Genomic DNA, 23,929 nt, shown 5'->3' with positions numbered 1-23,929 from the left:
TAACATAAATAAACAAGTGCTATTAGTATAAAAATCAAAACTTAAGTAGAAGCCGAGAAAATATGTTACCAATTAACCTAAAGTAATGATAGGAAAACTGAATAGAGTTCGATCACGCAGAATGAAAGTGTCCGTCACCTTCCGTTAATCTGTAAGGTGCTGCTGATGGATCGCTACTATACAACCCGGCACAATAAAGTAAACGTAAAGTAAACGGTCGGTTAAAAGGTGAATAGCGAATGCAGCAGCACATCCTAGGAACTTATACTAGAAAGAGCAGTTGGACACATATCATACAACATCCATTCTGAATATAAAATTTCTACAGGTATGTACCTAGAAAACTGGTCATGAAACCTAATATAGTGGTATGCTGGATGACACAAAGCTGAAAAGGAAAAGATAACGAAATACCAAACTTTTATGACATGATAAGAAAGTGCAATATTTACCAGGTTATTCAGAAGCAAGTAGACTCTTGAAAAAGAATGTGAAACAATACTTGGCAAATATACCCCGTGAACCAATGAGAAGTAGGATTATCCATTTCATTTAAATAGACAGCCAAAATCTTATCAAGATTTCCAGGTTGGTGTATTTGAGTTAGCGGGTACATGTTTGTTATCCAGAGTGATACTCAATTCACAGCTTGAAAACTGACCAGAAAATCATATATATATATATATATATATATATATATATATATATATATATATATATATATATATATATATATGACTATTTCATTTAATCACATGAATTAATATGGAAAGTATAGATTTATTCGTAAACTTTAAGTATTTACTTCAACAGTGCTCAATACGGAGGTAGAGCTATATATTGAGTTATAAAATATATATGGCTATTCTTCCGCGTTTCATCAACGCTAGGATCAGCCTGATGAATCCTAGCATGGATTAAAAGCGGAATATGCTGTGTAGCTTAATCGTCAAATATATTTTATGCGTGTGTGTGAGTATCTTGCATAGGTGCCTTATGGAAGTATATATTTATATATAATTATTTATATAATATATTATTATAGAGTAATAGTAGTAGTAGTAGTAGTAGTAGTAGTAGTAGTAGTATTTTGGGGGGCGGGCAGACTTATGTAAATCATGTTTTGTAAGAGCATTTGTATACAGAAAACTAAACAATGGGTTTGTATATGTAAACAATTTTTTTCATGTAAGCTTTAAAATATTTCATTTGTCTTTGTCAAATATGAATGTTTTATTGGTTCTCCTTGATTTTTTTTTCTCCCAATTTTTCGGCTGCAACATTTTTATCAAGTGATACTTTTATTTATTTTTATTAAATTATCCGTGAATAAAATGGATTTTATGGTTCAATAGTGTTATTAAGACTTGTCGTTTGGGGAATCTCAACTAGGGAAAGATTTACCTCTTGTTCTTTTTTTAAAAGATCGTGTCGCTCTCTCGTCGAACACAACATGCAAGCAAGCCAGGTCCACAGAGTTTTATAATTATATAAATTATATTAAAAGGGGATAATTACATTAACATTAGTATTTTATACGCTAATTTTGTGTTTCAGCGTATCATTGTGTCTTAACATGTCAGTGGAACTTGCAAACGAAAACAAAGTATTAAATAATTAGCAACATAAAGTATCTAAATATTTTAATCGTGTTAAGTTTTTCGTTGTTATCGGTTGATTTGGATCAAATTTGATAGAATGTATACTAAGTTATTGATTATTGATCACAAATGAGGTTGATAAAAATAATAGGATATATCGGTTTCGCAAAGACCTCCTTATGCTTTCGACCAGAATATATATATATATATATATATATATATATATATATATATATATATATATATATATATACATATATCGTTTTAAATTTACGGATGTTTAAATACAGTTATGCTGTTGCAGATGATTTTGACACCTGAAACCTAAATGAAGACATGCATAACTAATGATCTCATGTATATTAACCATGGTCATGTTATCCTAGCGCATCTTGCATGAAGGAAAAACGATTCACATGGATCAAAGTAATAAAATATAAATTTCGTTATTGTGTAAGTTTCATATTAAAAGCAAATATTGCATATATTTAAATGCTTTTTTTCAGAGATGTTTATTCCCCTTTTATCCGTTTTACAAACTTCAAGAGATTCTAATATTTGCACTGAAAATGAGTTAGGATTAAAAATTCCTCCTGGTTGGAATGTGCGCGATAAGGAGTGAACACTTAGCATCCAATAAAATCTCTAGCGGGATCAAACTGATAAGATCACAAAATTATTTGGAAACCAGAAAATGCCAATGAAAATTTTATTAAATTAAAAATTTGATTTTTGTCTTAACCTGTCGGTGTTAACACACAATTATCAAAGAAGAATTTTGCTTCTACTAGGTTTTTTTCGTTTTTTTTCTTCAGTTTAGATGTTAAAATCCTTGGGATACGTCCTCGTGGAGTCAAGGAAAAACGTATGTTAATATTGATGACGTGCTCAGTTAAGATTGATGTATACATTACGCTAATTGGCCTTAAATATGAGACTTTTTGTCACACCTTAGAAAACATCTCGTAGGTAACTAAAAATTATTTGAATACCAGAAAATGCCAGCAAATGTTTTTGGTAAATCATAAGATAAACTTTTGTTTGAAACTATGGGTGTTCACCCACATATATCAAACAAAGTATAGCTTTTAATGTTTTTTATGCTTTTTTCTTCATTTTATATGTTAATGTTCTTTGAATTAAATGATGGCTGAGTAATCTTTTGACAAGCTTCTGGGCTTGCCCTATACGCATGCTCTGAAATGGAATACGTGCATCAAAGCTGTTGACAAGGCAGCTAAAGAAATGGTGGTATCCTTCTATCGACCCAGTAGATATCTAACTGCTGTTGCAATTCTCTATCTATATAAGAGTCATACATGTCCAAGGATGGATTACATTTGCCAGATCTAGCCTAGAACTGCTAGAAAGGATTGTCCTGCCGTGATAGAGTTAAAAATAGACTTCGAAGCCTCGTAAAATATGTATTATTCTCTTCCCTGCACACTCTATCTCACAGAAGAGATTTTGCGAGTTTGTCTCTGCTTTATAGTTATTTTCATGACAAGTGCTCGACTAAGCTTAAATCTATGGTCCCCCTCGCTAAACTTTCACAAGAAACACTCCTCCAGCTGAAAACACTATCAATAATTCCCACACGCTTTATATGTTCCTAAAACTAAAAGTAGATTCCATGATAAAAGCTTATTTCTTAGAGTAAACGCCTGTGGAACTGTATTTTGTTTTCTTGCTCTCCAGCTGACAGAAATCTGATTGTCTTAAAATCCAACGTAAACAAGTTTTTGATGGGCCGTTCCACTTAAATTAACACATTTACCGAATTTCCATTACTATCGATTACTATATTGTCCCATTGACTACTGTACACTCTTAACCCTTATCCATGGTCTCTGGGCCTGGATAAGTGGTATTGCCCATGTAAAAAAGAAGAAAACTCCTCTGTTTTTATTGTCACATCCTGGTGTATATTTCGTAGTGGAATTAAAAATATTGGGAAACGAGACGTTGACGAGGAAAATTTTATAAAATGAGCAAATATCTTTTCCTCATCTTAGTTTACACACGCTTGTTTTTCTCCTTTATATCTTCATTTAAGATTTTAACGTACTTGAAAGTAAGTTCTAGTGAAATGAAGAAAAGGACACTAAAACACAATAAAGTCTCAGACAAAAAGAGGATTTGTTACTTTAGTAAAATCTTCCTGTGATTATTATGTTTTACAATAATTTTAATTTACCTACGAATTATCTTCTAAAATATAACAATAAGTCTCCTATTTGAAATTCGCATCAATATACATAATATACACATTAATTCAAACAAACGCCTTCAATAAATATGTTTTCTCTAGTCCACCAGGACAAAATTGCTAGGATTTTACATATAAAATGAGAAAAAAAAAAGAATTAAAAAATATTCAGCAAATAAAGCAATAAAAGCAACGGTGTGTATCATAACAGTATGTAAACAGCGAAAGCCCCTAACAAATTTAAATGCTTTCATCATTTAATAAAATTTTCTCTTGTTGTTATCTGGTGGTCAAATAATTTTAATTTATATACGGAATGACTTCTAAGTTTTGACAACAAGTTTTATAATTAACATTCGGGCCGATCGGCATAAGTTATCCATCAATTAAAACTGACTATCCTCTTCGATAAGAACATACGCCACTATGACTTAATTTCAAAGGTCTTAAACATCTAATTTAAAGTAAATGAGAAAGATAATACTAAATCAACAATTTTCTTTTCATATGAGTGCGTTTCCTCCGAAAACTTCACATATAAATAAATAAGTTTATAATTTAATTCATTTTCTTACTCATTTTCTGTTTGTCAAATAAAACTAATGCACCTACTAATAGTCTTTTAAGCTGTGCTTAACGATGAGAAACGAGTTCCTTAAATTAATTATTAAATACTTACAGACACTAGTGTTACATTCTTTCGGGAATCATCAGTGCAGGATGTCACGATTAACATTATATATATATATATATATATATATATATATATATATATATAGAAGGTTGATTATCTATACACAGAATCGCAAAAAGTTGACAAAAACAAATATATAACAAATAAATGTTATAAAGGCAAACTAATTTACTCTTTTACCTTACTGGATCAATAAGGACATACGTTGTTCTTTCCTCAACGAGCACATAATAACACAGATTATTACATAAAAAATAAAGAAAAAAACGAAAAAAAAACATTAACTTGCTTGAGAAGGATGTGCTAACACCGAAACTCTCATACAAAAAAAAAAAATGATTTTATCATTTGCTACAAATTTTTCTACCATTTTATGCTTTTCAAATATTTTAATTTATTTTCCTCTCATATATAAGATGAGAAAATAAACATTTCCAATATGGAAATAAGAATAATGGTGCCATTTTCATAAATACGAGAATAATAAAACATATCTATATGTTATACAGAAATTAAAAGATTGCATATTCTACAATACACAGCCGCTATTACTTCCCATTAACAATCCACGATTAGTATTACCTCGCAATAGCACCAATGTTTTTAATTCATCGTTCCGAGATATTGATTCTCAGGTTGTGCTTACCCCACTTAAATAAGGATCCGCGCCAAGGACGGGACATTTGATCCAAATGTGACTTTAATACAACCGTCAAAAAGATCGAATTTATCGCCTAGATCAATCAAAACAAAAATGTGAAAAATATTTATCGCAATGTTTTTATTAGAATGGAATCCCACCAAACGTTTAAAACATTACAATGAGTGCCATGTTTCTAATAATAATTACTTAGTTTATCAATGCTATCATTTTAATATTACGACTTCAATTGTGTGTGCCCTCTTTATAAATTGCTAATTTTCAAATAAATTTTCTAGAATTATATTTATAATACAATTGCATAAAATATAATGTTTCTCTAAGTAGCAAGTAGGTGAAATAAAAGTACGCCAAAGTAAAGTAAAATCCGTGCATTTAAAAAGAATTATTAGGAACACGCATGAATTTTGTAACATTCAAACATTTGTTTGTAACATTCAAACATTTACTGTCGATAGTTTTTTTTTTTTCACGATTACAAAAACAGTATTTGTTCCCCCGACAAAAGGAGGGTGGGTCTCTGAATTCATTCTTGTTCGTTCATTTGTTCGTCTATCCGTACTTTTCTCAATAACTACTCTTTGGAATATTTGAAATGTTTCACAAACATTAAACATGGCATGAGTAAATATAACAGAACCCGGGAAAACTCCGGTTGGTCCCCCAGAGATGCGTTTCGGCTTAAAATGGCTATAGTTGCCATTTTTCTGCTTATTAAAATAATTGATGCGTTGGATTTTTATTAAGTTTTCTGAAAAGTATAACTAATTGATTTCTATATAATTATTTTTGTCTACACTTCGCGATAACTCTTGAGTGTTCTCCAGGGACACATTTAGAGCTAATAAAAACACTTCTTTTTGGGGACTATTTCAGCATATTCGTCAAAAATTATCTGTGTACACCTATTTAGCAATTATGCATGGTGCTGAACTTACATTTAAATTAAAGCGTTGGACAATTTTGGGGCTAAATGGAGGGCAAATGATAGACTCAGTCATTGATTCAAATTTACATATGTTAAGGCCTTAAACTGCACCGTTTGTTCACCATTACCAGGATTTGACTCCCCTGGGGAATTTTGGAGCTTAACGAACAGTCATTTTTGTTTGCCTCGTTCACTATGCACTTAGATGGGGCATACAAACTCCACTTGTTCTGCGTATAATGACAGCAGCAATTTCTTAGACAAATGTTCTTTATTTGGGCAGTAGTAATATTCTTTGTATATCGCAATTGACCAAATAACCTAGTCAATTGCGAAATCCTACGAATTTTAACGTTTTACTGTCTGTGAGAAAGAAAAACATAAAGCAAATCACAATTTCTCTTTATCTTGACCAAAAATTACTTGCATTTACCCCGTAATGCTAATGACATTATTTCTCTGAAAAGTGAGGTATTACCCCCACTGTTTTTAACAGGGTTTAAAAATAAACCCAGATAAGTTTTTCTCCAGTAAAACCAAGGCAATATTGTTCTTGCACATCAGATAGTTCGTTAGTGTTTATAGTATTTCTAAGACTTACCTTACACACTAAATTTATTCAACGTATTCTTATATTTTCATTCGCGATTGCACTTTCCATTAAATTGTTTCCGATGCAATTATTTGTTATTTTCTATTTGCCTTATCGGAGGTTCAATTTAAACCCTTTTTCCTGACATATTATCTGATAGGGAAGACCGGTCTATTAGTCAATTGCCTGTAGGAAGGATCTGTATTAAAGTATGCCCCGTGAATTGTTTTTTTTCTTCGGGTTAATGATGCGTATTTATGCAGAAATGTCAACCAACTCATTTTTGCTGTGAACACCGTGATCGAAATTCATTTGCGTCATGTGTATGCCAACATATCGTCAGCAGCTTTTCCCGTAAACAATCATTCTTAGACTTTATATTATTATTCCTTGTATTTAGTGATGATTGAGCATAAATTAATAGCGAATACTTTAAGCATAGTAAATATGAATACACATACAAATATATGAGGTTTCAAGTATAATCAGAGAATAATAAAAATGACTTGAAGTAGAATAATTAATCCAGGGTAAAAGATGCATTGTTTAATTACAAAAAAAAAACCTTTTTAGCGCCTAGCATACACTGACGCTGATACTCATAATAACTACACATTGATAAACAGTGACTCCTGAGGAAAACTAACAAAAAAAAATAATGCTCTACCCTTAATCTTGCATAAATGTGTGTATGCTTGAAGCCGAACTATTACCATACGTCTGTTATTGTAATATTTAAATTATTATATGATTACTGTATCATCTACTAGGGGATGTAACCGGTGGAATGCAGTACCTATTTTGCTAATATTATCGGAAATGTATTTGCCTTATATGAAAATGTACGATAAAAGTTGGTCATCTCTGACTTGATATTATAATGCGTTAGAATGGTATCTCTACTATTATGAAGTAAAATTCGTCCACTCTCACATCGGAGTTTTATGTAGAATATCATGTAATAAGGCCTGTCATGATCAATCCTTCACAGCATTTCCTCCTACATTTCCTATAACAGAGGCATTTTGCCTGCCCGTGTTATATGTAAATATGATATCCTCCTGGTAGTTATATATAAAAAAAAATAAATGTTTGTAATTATAATTTACCCTCTTTGATTGTGTTCTTCTATTACAAGCTCTAATTCGTATTCTGGTTATATTGAACATTTTCATTTAGTTTGACTTACTATATAAATATTAATATTTATATAGTATTAAATTTTACAGTTTGTAAACTGAATATTTATTTTTTTATTTTATGTGTACAAGGGGCGTGCAATAGGTTATGCCCCTGACCCACTTCCCATAGAAGTAGAGCAACAAAACTTGGCACAGTTAGTAGTCTTTCTTTATATAGGAAACACCCAGAGTTATGCACATCTCCCATCGTTTGTTGCAGCTTTGGAAACCATTTTTGTAGAACACCCCAGTTTGATCCTCAAACCGTGACTTCAGAAATCAAGGCTGCATTATCTGGGAAACGCTTTAATTTCGAAAACAAGTTCAGGGCTGGAAAGAAGTGAAAGTTGGGAGGGGCAAAGTCAGGAGAGTAGGAAGGATGGGGAAGATTTCTTAATCACACGCCGGTGCTTCTGATCTGGCGAAATGCGAGTTGTGAACCTGGGCGTTGTCCTGCAGGAAGAGGGTACATTTGCTGATCTTGCCCCACCTCTTGATTTTGATAGCTTCCCTTAATAACCTCAAAAGTGAAGCATACTAGGCTCCTGTAATTGAGGTACCCTTTGCCAGGAAATCTGTAATAAACTATTCTGTCCTGTTCCCAGAAGACTGTGAGCATGACCTTCCAGCGGAGGGCTACACCCTTGCCTTCTTTGAAGGTGGTGAGTCCAAGTGATTCTACTGCATTGACTGGGCTTTGGTCTCTGGATCATAGTGATGGACCCAGGTTTTATCCTGTGTAATCAGTCTTTTGAAAAACTCATCTTCTTGGCCCATCTCCAAACCCATCCCTGAGCTCCTGAGACGTTTTCGCTTCTGGAATGGTGTGAGCAACGTGGGAATCCATCTGGCACACACCTTATGCATATGCAAATGGTAATGAATGATAGTTTCCACAGACCCTGTACTAATGTTGACATCATGGGCTATTTAGCGAATAGTAATGCGCCGATCTTCCAAGATCGCACCGTGAACTTGACGGGCAGATGCCTCATAAAGGGCAAAAGGGAGAGGGTGACCAGGTCTGGCAGCTGTTTCCACAGACTTCCGGCCATGTTGTAATTCACGATGCAAGCGTTTTACAAGGTCATATGATGGGGCATTATTGCCCTAAGTTTCTTTCATTTCATCAATGGTCTCCTGTAGTGTGCGCCCTTTCAAATTAAAAGAAAAACGGATCACTGCTCGACATTCACAGGCTCCATTTGACACCTGACTCAGTTCAAACACATGTAACTCAGACACCACAATTTTTTCAGAGCTTTAATTTGCCATATAACCCGTATAGCTATAAGTCACTACACATGCAAAATGTCAGCATGATAAGACAACTGGAAATGGGTCAAGGGCATTACTTATTGCACGCCCCTCGTATTTTTATGCATATATATATCATATGTGTGTATAATTATATATATGTATGTATATATATATATATATATATATATATATATATATATATATATATATATATATATATTATCGACCATTTTTAATTAAATAAATAGATTGCCCACTTTATTTGGGAGTCCATCAAGGAAAGGGTTGCAGACAATTTTGAACTGTACATTTTATGAGCTTGACCGAGTAACTTAATGAAAATCTGTATTTAAAAAATATAATCGCGTGTTCAGCAGTGTTTGCTCATTTGACCAGACTTGTTTTTACAGTTTGTAATAGTGATTACGTATTTCATACCATTTTTGGAAAATCTTTAAGAATATATATGAAAATGAAACTTACCGACAATCGAAGAAAATCAAAATTAAGAATACAGAAATAATCTCACTGAGCAGAGGTGTATATATATATATATATATATATATATATATATATATATATATATATATATATGTGTGTGTGCGTGTTTATATATATATATATATATATATATATATATATATATATATATATTATAAACACGCGTGACGGACGGATGTTTATTTAAATAGACGTTCGGACAGTTTAATTTCGGCCAGCGATTCCGTAGTCAGGGGGTAGGACTGCCGACTGTCATCACGACGGTTCTAGGTTTGATCCTCGGCTTGGCAGAGGTGTTAGTCTAGCGGCACTGATGAGTTGTGAAACAACGAAACAGGTCTGTATGTCGATGACTAAAAATATATTTTATAAAGCTCCCCTCTTCGGTAGAGCACTCTCGTAAATTATCTTACTCGCTACTTAATTTAGCTGAAATAATGCGAAGCTCGCGGTTTGTTTACAAACAAACGTTTGAGCCCTCTACGAGTGGCGGACGGATGTTTATTTAAATAGACGTTCGGACAGTTTAATTTCGGCCACCGATTCCGTAGTCAGGGGGTAGGACTGCCGACTGTCATCACGACGGTTCTAGGTTCGATCCTCGGCTTGGCAGAGGTGTTAGTCTAGCGGCACTGATGAGTTGTGAAACAACGAAACAGGTCTGTATGTCGATGACTAAAAATATATTTGATAAATCTCCCATCTTCGGTAGAGCACTCTCGTAAATTATCTTACTCGCTACTTAATTTAGCTGAAATAATGCGAAGCTCGCGGTTTGTTTACAAACAAACGTTTGAGCCCTCTACGAGTGGCGGACGGATGTTTATTTAAATAGACGTTCGGACAGTTTAATTTCGGCCACCGATTCCGTAGTCATCACGACGGTTCTAGGTTCGATCCTCGGCTTGGCAGAGGTGTTAGTCTAGCGGCACTGATGAGTTTTGAAACAACGAAACAGGTCTGTATGTCGATGACTAAAAATATATATAATAAATTTGTATCCTTACACCCTTGATGTGAAGTTTGATTTTCACAATTTTGATTGGCATGCGAAAATGGCATATTCTATCGCAAAATAAGTTTCATAATGAAATCGGGCAATTATGCAATTTTATTGTAGCGAAATTTTATACATAGACACACACACACACACACACGCACACACACACATATATATATATATATATATATATATATATATATATATATATATACTATTCATTTAAAAGAAATCCACAGTAATGTCGTGAACTACATTGATTATTTTACTACAGAAGATCTACTGTAATAGATACCTTAATGTTTTTAAGTCTTTGAGAAATACAACCGTTTATATTCATGTTGTAATAGATATTGTTGTAAGATGATTTATAGAATTTCTTTGCATTTTTATTTATTTTTATGCAACATATTCAAAGCTTTATTTTCCGAACAAATAATATTTTTTGTGTATTTAATAGGTGAAAAGAAAAGTGTGTTTCTTGGGTACTAAGGCGAAATTCGAGTAGTGAAATATTTTATTTTGTTTTCGCAGTAAGAGATATATAAAACATTTCGGTGAGGTAAAAAATTCATTATTACTACAAAAAGTTTTCGAAGACATCCAGCGATCAATGAAAATAAAATAAACAGAAACTTTATAATCGAAACATTGATGTGCATATTTTCTAAGTTTGAAAACATTAAGCCAATTTTGAAGAAGAAATTTAAGTTTAATTATTGCATTGAAATACACCAAATGAGACAAAGAAGTGTGCAAAGGCATATTTAGTGTAACGCCTCTGTCTATCTATATAGCTACCTATCTATATTTGGATCTCTCTCTCTCCCCCTCTCTCTCTCTCTCTCTCTCTCTCTCTCTCTATATATATATATATATATATATATATATATATATGGATATTTCTCCATCTATTTCTCCATAAAAAAAAAATATATATATTCATGCATATATATGTGTGTGTGTGTGTATGTTTGTGCGTGTGTCTGTGTTTGTGCGTGAGGTATTCTACTTTCTTAAAAGCATCAACGATCAAGGACCGTAGTATGTTAATATATACAGTGAGGATCATATTTATTGGTACGGTAAAATAAAAGTTAAATTTTGTCTAATAAATTCTAAAAAAGGGATTACATTAAAGAAAATAACAAAGTATATTATGTATTTTTAACTGGCCTTTCCGATGCAGCAATCGGATTTTAGAAAAAATAAATAACAAAGGAACAACAAACATAATTGCAAAAACCCTTGTTCAAAATTATTGGCACGGCTTTGTTTTTCTTTTAGTATCAGTATAATATCAATCAATTTCCGGTTTACGTGCTTTCTGAACTTTTTTATAGCCATAGTATGCTTGTTTAACGCTAATTCAGTGAATAATTTTTTGCAGATAATCTTTAGATAGCGATTTATTTAAACTATTATAAGTGACTAAATTATAATTTTCAATCGCCATGGTTAAAACTAAGGAACACAGCGAAGACGTCAGGAAGCTTGTTGTAGCATGCCATACCAATGGGGAGGGCTATGATAAGATTTCAAAGAAGCTAAACCTTCCCAAATCCACTGTTAGAGCCATAAGAAACAAGTTCAAATCGCAAGGCCACGTTATGAATTTAGATGGTTGAGGGAGAAAAAGGATTCTTTCCCCAAGAGATGAACGGAAAATTGTTCGACAAGTAAAACAAAACCCAAGGATCTCTGTTAGGGAGATTGTTGATGAACAGAGCACCTCTGGAGTGAATGTATCTCGACATACAGTTGGTAGAGTTTTGAAGAGAGCTGGTTTAAAAGCATGTCGTCCGAGAAAGACTCCCTTATTGAAACCTATGCACCTGAAAGCAAGGCTAACCTTTGCAAAACGTCATATTGATAAAGATGTTGCATTCTGGAAACGTGTTCTATGGACTGACGAAACGAAAATAGAGTTATTTGGCCATAATAAAGTGTCTTATATTTACAGAAAATCTGGCGAAGCTTTCCTGCCTAAGAACACCATACCCACAGTGAAGCACGGTGGAGGCAGTTTGGTTTTTTGGAGATCCTTTGCTGCCTCTGAACCAGGGCGACTTGTTAAGGTCACAGGTAGCATAAAAAAGGAAGATTATGTTAAAATATTCGATGAAAACCTGAAAGATTCTGCTAAAGAGCTCTCATTTGGTCGTCGTTGGTGGTTCATGCAAGATAATGACCCAAAGCATTCGGCTAAACTGACTAAGAAATGGCTTGAGGACAATCATATTAATGTTTTGGAGTGGCCATCACAAAGCCCATACCTTAATCCAATTGAAAATTTATGGAGAACATTAAAATTGAAGGTAATGCAAAGGAAGCCTAAGAATTTTATTCAATTGGAGGATTATTGTCAGGAAGAGTGGGCTAAAATTACTACTGAAGAGTGCAACAACTTGGTTGTAAACTATGAAAAGCGACTGAGGAAGGTAATCAAGGCCAAAGGCTATACAATTGATTAGTAAATAAATCGTGCCAATAATTTTGAACTTTTATTTTACCGTGCCAATAAATATGATAATCACTGTATATATATATATATATATATATATATATATATATATATATATATATATATATATATGTATATGTATATAATATATATATATATAATATATATATATGTATATGTATATAATATATATATATATATATATATATATATATAAGTTATAAAAAATATATATATGGCAATTAAGCTACACATAATATTCCGCATTTCATTTCCGGTAGAATTCGTTAGGTATTAATTACCACCTAGCTTTATGTGTGTATAAGAACACTGTTGGAGTAAATGCTGCAATTTTTGTTATAAAGTTAGATTTTTATATATTTAATTACGTGATGAAATAAACTAGTTATATATATATATAGATAGATAGATAGATAGATATAGATATATAGATATAGATATATAGATATATGTGTGTGCGTCTGTGTCTGTCTGTGTTGGTGTGGATGCTCATGTTCGAGTACAATGTGTGTAATTGCACTTAAATGATTTTTTTTTGTAAATAATAATTCATAATGTCGTGTTATATACGTTTAAGCTCGTTTTAGGAAATAATTACTTCGGATGAATTATTTAAATAATATTTACGTATATGTTAGAAGATATCCAAGTGCGAAATGCTACTCGAAACTTTAGAATTGAGCAGAGATGTTCCGAGATGTAAAAGCTAAAACCGAAGAAAGCCGCATTTTACACCAGCCTAAACATTCTGTAAATAAAACCACAGTAAAACTACAGTCTATAAGTACACATTTCTTTTTAACTATTAGTATCATACATTACATATTTTCAATCACTATAACATGCTGTATCTCGTTAATGTCATCATAAAAATGGGTATTTTTCCCCCAGGAACCCTTTTTATTACCACAAATTCAAATGTGCGTATTTTCAACAAACAAGTGAAATGCAGTTCATTTACAAAATCCGTGCCTGTTTTTCATTCTACTCAGTTCTATTTTTATTCGCTCTCTAGCTCTTCTAATAACACATATACTTAACACTAAATGTATGATCCCACTCTGTTCCCCACATATACATTCTTCTTGTCCCCGTTTGCATAATACGCCACTCTATCTTTAATTCGCTCGTCACGCGCCGCTCGATATTTATGTCCTATTAGAGCGTAAACAACAGACAAGACTATTCTGTTCTCCCAGTTCTACGATACGTCCCCCACGCCTGTATCCCCGCAGGCTGCATTTGTCTGCCTGAATTGCGCACCATTTCTCTAGTAATTCGTCATAAGCGACCCCAAAGCGATGTCATGGGTGTCGAGGGGCCGATAGAGGGATTGAGATAAACACTTATTAATTTCGAATTGATACTCTCTCTGAAAATCAAGGGTTGACGATGGTTTGCCCGAGGTGTCTGACAATGCTTACGATTTCCAAGGGTTTTCCAAGCACACTCGAAGAAATGAACGGATTAATAATATACAGAAACTTGACGCATGTCTGCATACAGATAAGATTGTGAAAATGCATATGTAAAAACAAACTTACATATAACCAAAAAAATATACAATAGTAAAGATTACAAATTACATTTCTATATAGAGAAGATGAACTGTTAAATATGTGAATAAAACTGTTTGAAGACAGTATAAGATAGTTCAATCCCATAAGGGTTTCTTTATAATTATAGATATACCTTCATTAATATGATGAAAAACGTACTCCTATTCTTTTAGTTTAACAGTACATATAACTATCATCAGTGCAATTAACATATAATAATATTGCAATTAGCATAAAATAATATTGCATTTAGCATATAATAATATTGCAATTAGCATATAATAATATTGAAATTAGCATATAATAATATTGCAATTAGCATATAATTATAATGCATTTACATACATTGTTATCTTGGTGTTGAAAAAACATCGTATTTATTCTTTTAAAATAAAGAAGTAGCTTTTTATTGGAATTTTAAGGGGGGGGGGATATTACTAGTTTTTGCCCCACTCTTTTTGTGTGGCTAAATTCTCCCACATTAAACAACGACATCGAGTCTAGCACAAACCTCGAGCTGAGACAAATATATAGAAACAACATCAATATAATTTTTTTTCTAAATTATTACAGAAATTTAGATTGATACTAGTACCTGGCTGAGAGTCGGATATATTATAAAGTACCTAATATGTAGTTGGTAATACTATAATAACGGACTACCAGTAATGGGTTTTGCATAGTAACTTGGGACAAAGTTAATATAACTAGTGGCCTTTTGTTGTGTAAATAGGGAAGCAGCAATACACACACATGTCTAAGTAAAAAAATAACCTATAATAAGTGTGTATATATATATATATACATATCTCTCTCTCTCTCTCTCTCTGTGTATATATATATATATATATATATATATATATATATATATATATATATGCATACATTTTAATCGTAATGACTCCTTTTTATTCTGCTTGAAATATATCGGGATTGCTTATTACATTGTTATGATAACTGTACTGATGGACAAGTTTTATATATTGCTTGCATGCATATACTGTGAGAGCCTCTTCTAAAGCAACTTTTCGAATAGACGTGAGTCAGAAGCACTGATGTGCAATTGAATTCCTCCATGAAGACAAAATTTAACTGATTAGCATTCCCCGACGCTTGGCTAATGTATACCAATCAAGTTTAGTTGAGATCAGCAGACTTGAATATGAGTTCATCGATTCAAGAATAGCGACAGAGAAGGTAAGCGACATTGCGTGTTCCGGACTTTTACAAGTGGCGCATTAAAAGAAGATGGGGGATGGAAAAGGCGCATTAAGAAAAAGGACTACTTTGTAGAAGAAAACATTCTTGGGCACAACAGTTGGCTGGTGTTATACTACAACTGTAGTTTCCCTAACTATTCAATGTTTTTTTTATATTTTTATTTAAAACATGAGCGGCTTTACTTAGGTCACGAATATATATATACATAGATATATATATATATATATATATATATATATATATAAATATATATGTATATATATATATATATATATATATATATATATATACTAGCATTTCAGTCAAGTGCTGCTGAGGTGTTTGGAGGTATGTGTTGAGCAAACAAGTAAAAAATGGGAGTAGGAAGTTCGAACCCATACCGTGAAGGAGGGAAAGAACGGGAAAACCTGACGTATTTGCTGTTACGACCACCGCCAACCCGGAAGTATCGTAGTTTTAAATTAAGGCTAAACAATCGAAAAGAGGGGATGACTTTCGAAAATATCAGCAAAAAATATACCCCTCCCTGTTGAAAAGTGGCCAGTTTAGGGCGAAGAAAAGTGACAGAGTTAATGCGTAGGGAAATGTCCACAGGCACACAGGCAGACACACAGACAGCCACGTTACCTTATATATATATATATATATATATATATATATATATATATATATATATATATATATATATAATACGCAGAATATTTTACAAACAAATATGTCTAATAAAGACAGAGTGTTTATTAAAATAAAACTTGAATAATGTGCATTATGTATAAATCCATCTAAAATGAAAAGGATGATTCATAGCATAGAAATATTATAATTCATAAGTTTTTAAAAATAGTCTCAGTGCTTGACGTTTTTTTTTTGTTTAAAATATTTCTTAAACTGGAATAATAATTTTACCATGCACTATATAGATTTACTAGGTAATTATTATCGTAGACTTTAAGCAAATTAGACAATTGAAAATTAAGTCCCGAAATTTTTTGCAAGGTAAGAAAATTAAGGAAATATCGAAATATATGGATAGAAATAGATGTCAGGAATTGTCTTGGTTTATACATTTGTATTATTTAAGCGATAACCGTTTCCTTTAATATAAGAATCTATAAATTTATATTATATGGTTTTGTTTGCTTGCACCTTGTTTTCTTTCGTTTTCTTGTAACAAATATTTTTACGAATATGATTTAAATAATTTTAGTTTCGGTTTCGATTTATTCTGAATATATTCAAGTTTGGTTTCGGTTTCGATTTAAGCTGATGTACAATGTCATATGAGTATATATTATGTTATTTTTAAAATCACAACTTTATAACATATATCAGTCGAGAGTTTACTCTATAATACTTTGTACGAATAGTACCAACTTAAAATATCATATTTAAGCGTATTTTACGACCCTTCTTGCTTAGATATTTTTTTGCCGTATTAACTAAAGAGATAAAATAATATCAAGCCGTCTACATTTACGACTGAACATAAACAGAATTTCAATATCAATATATTACATCATTTTCACAGTTTATGGAATTTACAGTTGTTTTTTAAAGTAAAGTGTCTGTCCTTAGAGCGCGTGTCTTATATAATATTTTTCCAATTATAATTTTAATTTCTGTTATGAGATCAATCCACATAAACTATATTGGAGTTTTGTAGCAAGGCAATCATGTAATTATTTTAATACTAAAAAACAGTTACTTCGTGACTGATCGACATTTATATATCATCTGAAAGTATCTAAACTAATCAATTAACCTCATTTTAAAATTATTGACAAATCCTCATGTATTAAAAGATTGAATGGGAAAATTCTGGGAGGTATTTGCGCCCAAGGTCATTGATCATCATTCCCGGGTAATTTTCCTTTTTTAGGGATGTTCATATTTACAACTAATCAAAAGTTTTACTTAAGATTCCCCCACTAGAACGCATAGTAAATCTCAGATAGAAAAATAGTAATGTAAATTTAACTGCTATCAAACGTTAGAATATTTTGGTAAATATGAAACAGATGCCTCACTCTAAATTCGTTAATGTTTTTTTTTATTTTTCTACGTTTTTTCTTTATTTGGTTGTTAACACGTTATATGCAAAAATACTAGTGCTGGGAAGTTATTATATTTTAAAAGAGTTTTATTTAATTTTAAAAAAGTGCATTGAAATATAAGTTTTACACTTTTCAAAGAAATATTAATAAAATGAATATTTCGTAAATTATTTCCATAAACTGATACACATGCTGAGGGTTATTTGTGTGCTGTCTGTTTTAGGCTCGTTCACCTAATATCATTGTCTTGCCATTTTTCTGCGTTATGCATTCCCCATTTTACCTGTCACAATATTTATCTCAATGGTAGCCTTTTAGTTGTTTGTGGTTAACTCTAATTCCTATTTTTCTCTTTCTGACAGTAGCTGATGTATTGGTTTAATTATGTGCAGCACTACTGATAATGCTTTACCGCATCAATTGCCAAGTTCTATTGTTATCTACGATGATTAAATCCTTACTGTTCTAACTTTCCAACTGAAATCGTACAGGTATGCTAGGTAAATATTTAGATCACCTCTTGTATTCCCCAAAATCGTCACTTTTAACTACATCAATATCAATATCAATAAAGGTTTTATCACCCAATAAGGAACCTATCCCTGGACTTTAGTTATCTAATTCTCTCCCGAGCAATCAGCTGCCAGGAAATGCTCATATGCTGTATTAGGTCGTCCCTCAATTTCGTTTATTGCCTTTCCTTTGGCCTCGTGTGTTCATGAGGTGTCCATTCCGTTGTTCTAATAGATCATTTGTAATCACATTCTGGCTTAACCACACCTTTTCTTGATAATAACATGATATATAATCGTTACTTTAACTTATTTTAACTTCTCGTTAAAGTGATGTCTTGTATATATATTTATATATATATATATATATATATATATATATATATATATATATATACATATGAAATGTACAATTGTTCAAGCAGAAATATTTGATCACATTACGATGGAAATTAAGTAATTATCAAAAAAAAAAACACACACAAAGTTATTACGATTCTATTTCATCTATAAACGAAGAAAGTAAAAAGACGCTTACTAGTCCAGTAATACTTTGCCTAATAAACACGTGACTATTGGTTGCGAAAATAACTGCATGCATAGGAAAGCATACGGCCAGAGAAATATCGAAGTCAGCGCCACCTTTATGCATAAAGAAAACGCACACAGTAACCTCAATTCCATACAATAATTTTATAAATTATCACAGGGATCAAAATCGAAAACTCCTGTTCCCTTAACTTTCTTTCTTTCTCTCTCTCTCTCTCTCTCTCTCTCTCTCTATATATATATATATATATATATATATATATATATGTGCATATATATATGTATGTGTGTGTAACTACTTCATTTACTCACATAAAATTAATATACAAAAGTATAAATTTACGCGTAAACTTTAAGTATTTACTTCAAAAGTGCTCAATAAACCGGAAGAATCCTAGAGTGCATGAAACGCGGAATATTCTGTGTAGTTAATCGCCATTATATATATATATATATATATATATATATATATATATATATATATATATATATATAAACTTGAACGTACATATTCACACGATCAAATTTATTACAAGTTAAAAAGATATATTCTTTTCATTTTAAAGTGGTCTAATAATTCAACAAATTCAGTGAAATAGAAACGAATTGTAGCCATGGAAGTACGTTTTCTTTCTGCATGCAGCGTTCTATAAGGGAAGGTACTATTATCATGGATTTCCCGAGTACATTGTTTACAAAATGAATCAGCTCGATGCAACTTTCTATATAAGATCTATGGATTTCAAAAGAGTTGGAATATAGTCAAGCTAACTCTTATCTGTAGACAAAACCTATTAATACCAGGGCAGTGCATTCAGAAAACGTGTTTTTCCAAATACGCAGACAAACGTAAACGAACATTCATTTCCTTCTGATTAATTCCAAAAGTAGGTCTTATCGTTTTCCTTACTGCTAAACCATAGTTGTTTTTAATAGGACGTCGACACACACAAATTCGAACCTACCTGTCATTCGGCCTTTATTGCCGGGGCAGAAGAGTGTTGAGTGTTTCGAATTTAGAAAGAATAAACAATTGCAAACTTTGTTTTTGATAAACGCGCAATTTGAGGATCATATCTCACTTTCCACGCCGAATGCTATTAATGTTGCATGATAATTGTAGCCTTTCCAATGGATTATCTGCAAATCAAAATGGCGTCCTATTGTTAAAGGTCAATAAAGAACATTCCTCCCGGCGATATTGTCCTCACTCGCCAGCAGCTAACTTTTTTCTATCTGTTCCCTCCGTTTCTTCTGTCTTTTTAATCTTTTTCATCGTCTACAGTCACTTCTACTAAGTTTCGGGCAGTATAATTTTAGTTTCTAAAATATTTTAGTTCATTATTTTATTGATTTGTCATGATACAAACACTAACATATTTTTATCTTCGTTCTAATTTTCGTTGCGTGATTTATTTGTCTTAATCTTATATCCATGTAAGCTTCTTTTTCCAATAGACCATACTGCTTTCCTCCCGGATTCAATATTCATTTATCTCATTGCTCGCCTTAATACGTATGTCTTACATCTACTCATCTGTTTTTTTATTTTATTTTATTTCTATTTGCATATCATATTCTTAATTCTTATCCTTATGCATTTGTTATCACTTTCTGTCTTTCCATATAAACTTTTAATTCCTATAGTTTCTTTCATTTTCATTCGTTTTTTTATACGTTTTGTATTTTTGGGTCGACATTTTTCTGTATTCTCGGTTCGCATGTTTTCCTGCCTATTAGGTTCAGTATATTTTTTGTTTGGAAAATAAACAAAGATACGCTGCTCGCTGTCTCCACCGTTTTACTTTCGTTTTCAACGCATGCAAAGTGGCGATGAAATCTGCCATGATTACCGGCAAAAAGTGGTAGGACCAAATTATCTAATCATGCAAAAAGAAGAGAAGGGACAACACAATAATGGTGGATTGCGATTTTAGCGCCAAGAGGCGGAATCGCCGAGGTGTTATATTAAGGCAAAAGTGTAAGCGCAATCACATTAAATAAAGATGGGAATAATTTTCTCAAGTGACGCCGAGCGGACGACAAAAGACAACACACTCAATTAATTCTCTGTCACTTTCTTTATAAATGTTTGCTTTTTATACAAATACTTTATTATCAGTGGCGAAAAATAGCGGTTTCCATAGCAGTATTATTGTTGTTCTTTTCTGCAATTTTCTCTCTCATTTTGTTCCTTTTAGATTCGGAAATTCACTGGTTTTATTGTTTCCTAACAAAGAAAAAACGTTTTACCTGCAGAATTCGTTAGTCAGAAAATGTGTTTAACTTCAAAGACTCCAAACCAACTTCTTAAAACATTGATAATTTATTGACCATTCTTCTAATAACCGTTTTGAAACGGGTTTGTAGTAAATGAGGTTGATTTCTTGCTAGATAATTTTCATTTTTAATGTTTATCATTTCTTATTCAAGGTTGAAGTATTGTTCATTAATGCTTTAAACAATTATTCCGAATAAACAAAGAAGCTTTTCGTTGAGAGCTACTTTGAAAAATTACAGTTTTATGGGATAGTTAATGAGCAATACTTTTTTTAATTACATATTAATTTCTGTATGTTAGGTTATTACTGTAATGAAAATAAGGGATATGTTGGGAATTCTCAGGGCATGTTTACCTACAATAGAAAGATATGGTCTATGAATATTTATATACTTTCGTTTAATCCGACTATTGGTCTCATATTAAAGTTATTTTTATAACATTTCGTGAAATTTAAGGTTGCACTTTCTTTTAGGATTTTTGCAAAAATCCAGGTGGGGTATGTTCTACTCTCTAAATTTTCTTATTGTATGATGTGTTGTAAACTACGTTTACACAAAATATAAAGGAAATTAATTATTAGGTAATATTATTTCTGAACTAATTATGCTTAAAATTTTAATTACATCAATCTACAAACGGTAAGTTCTTAAAATAATAACATACACATTATTTTGCTTTACTTTTTTATTTACTTTTTGTCAAGGTTTCATTTACGTTGAAGTAATACAACAGGTGCATTATATAAGAACACTCTATAGGGGATAATCACATAATCTCCTCCTACAATAACGACGAAAATAGCTTATTTTATCTATCCAGCTATAATCATTCTACTAAAATGCGGGTTTTCCAACATTGCTGTAGAAACACATTGGTTTATAAGTTATAACTTCAAGAGTCACCTTTCATGTGACTTTTATTAGTCGGTCTTAAGTATTTTGTCCCAAGTAATTCTAGTATATAAGGAATGTCACGCCGTGCCATAGTAAGTGTTTATTGCAAGATGTCTGAGATGCCTTGGCCATCGTACATCGAGGAGACTCCATGTGCAAGTAAAATAACACAGAGTGTCTAATCTTTCGTGAGGTGCCTAAATTCAGCCTACCTCGCTTCATGTTATATATTTCTGTTATAAAAAAAACGTAAACACCTCTATAGGATATCCAGGTTTTTATAAGACGTAATGCAATAGTAAAATGAAATATAAGTTAATTTAAATGATTATTTTTCCTATGACTGTTATGCACAAATATATTCCGAATAAATATTAAAAAAATGAAATCCTGAATATTAACACAGTTTTATGACCCCAAACCAGTTTTACACATTATGTGTAGCGCCAGTAAGGAAAATAAATGCGTTTTCAATCTAATTATATTATTACTATTATATATTTTTTCTGACGTGAGTTTACGGAGTATTGGGTCAATTACACTGATTATATTTTATATCGTAATCCATATATCTATTCTATTTCGCATAATATATATATATACATATACATATATATATACATATACATATATATATATATATATATATAAGTGAAAGTGTCTGCGTCTGTGTCTGTGTGTCTGTCTGTGTCTCTGTGTACATTCCCCTGCTACTCTGTCAATTTAATATACAGGGTACTGAGATTTGGGAAACACTTAGTGATGCTTTTCGGTCAGAAATTTGGTTGTTAAGGGGTCAAAGTTCAATGATTTGACTTGTGAGAACTTCACCAAAATTCTCCGACAATTTTGGGTGTGAACACTTTAAAGTTTAGATATATGTTCCTTGGACATTGATCTAACTTAATAACTGGATTCGAGCCCAAACCAATAAATGGTAAGGGGTCATAATAGAGGTCAAATAAAAAAAGATGTGATCTTTGCGATCTCTACCAAATTACTCAGACAATTTCTAGTCTAAACATTTGAAATTTTCCATAAAGGGTATTCAGAGACCAGGCAAACTTTTTCATCGGTTTGGGTCGAAAATGTTTAGCTACCAATGTATAAATTCATGTCTGCCTTAAACTTTCGACAGAGGCGACGGATTTTACCCCGGTCAGTATCGTTTTAAATTCGACCTTTCATACGACAAATATCGAAGAATTGGATAAAAACATTAATGTCTTCATCTTCAACTGATCACTTTTCTACATGGGGGTGCCGCTTTTTCCCCCGATATTTTTTTAAAGATATCCTCTCCTGTCGATTTTGTAGCCTTAATTTAAACATTAATCACTTCATGTTTGGCGGTGGTCGTAACCGGGAACACGTCAGGTTTTGCCCCCGTTCTTTTCCTCCTTCGCGGTACGAGTTCGAGCCTGGTTCCTACTACCACTATTTTTTTTTTGCTCAACATACACCTCGAAAACCCGGATAACGCCGGGATGAAATGCTAGTATAATTATAAAACAAGGTTGAAGAGTATTAGTTCATTGGTGTATTAGAAATTTAGGGCAAAAATTTATAATAAGTATTATTTGGATATTCAAAATATTTAAACTAGGTTTGTCCGCTATAACCCACCGTATAGAGACGTGTAATGTAACAAACAGACAGAGTATTTGTAATGTTAACAGTGACATTCTCATTATAGGCGAGATTAAATTAAGAATAACGAAATTTAAAGACCTTACTGAAGTCAT

Source organism: Euprymna scolopes, chromosome 11 (assembly GCF_053919585.1).
Source record: "Euprymna scolopes isolate OS-2025 chromosome 11, ASM5391958v1, whole genome shotgun sequence".
NCBI lineage: Eukaryota > Metazoa > Mollusca > Cephalopoda > Sepiida > Sepiolidae > Euprymna > Euprymna scolopes.
This window is presented reverse-complemented; position numbering follows the sequence as displayed.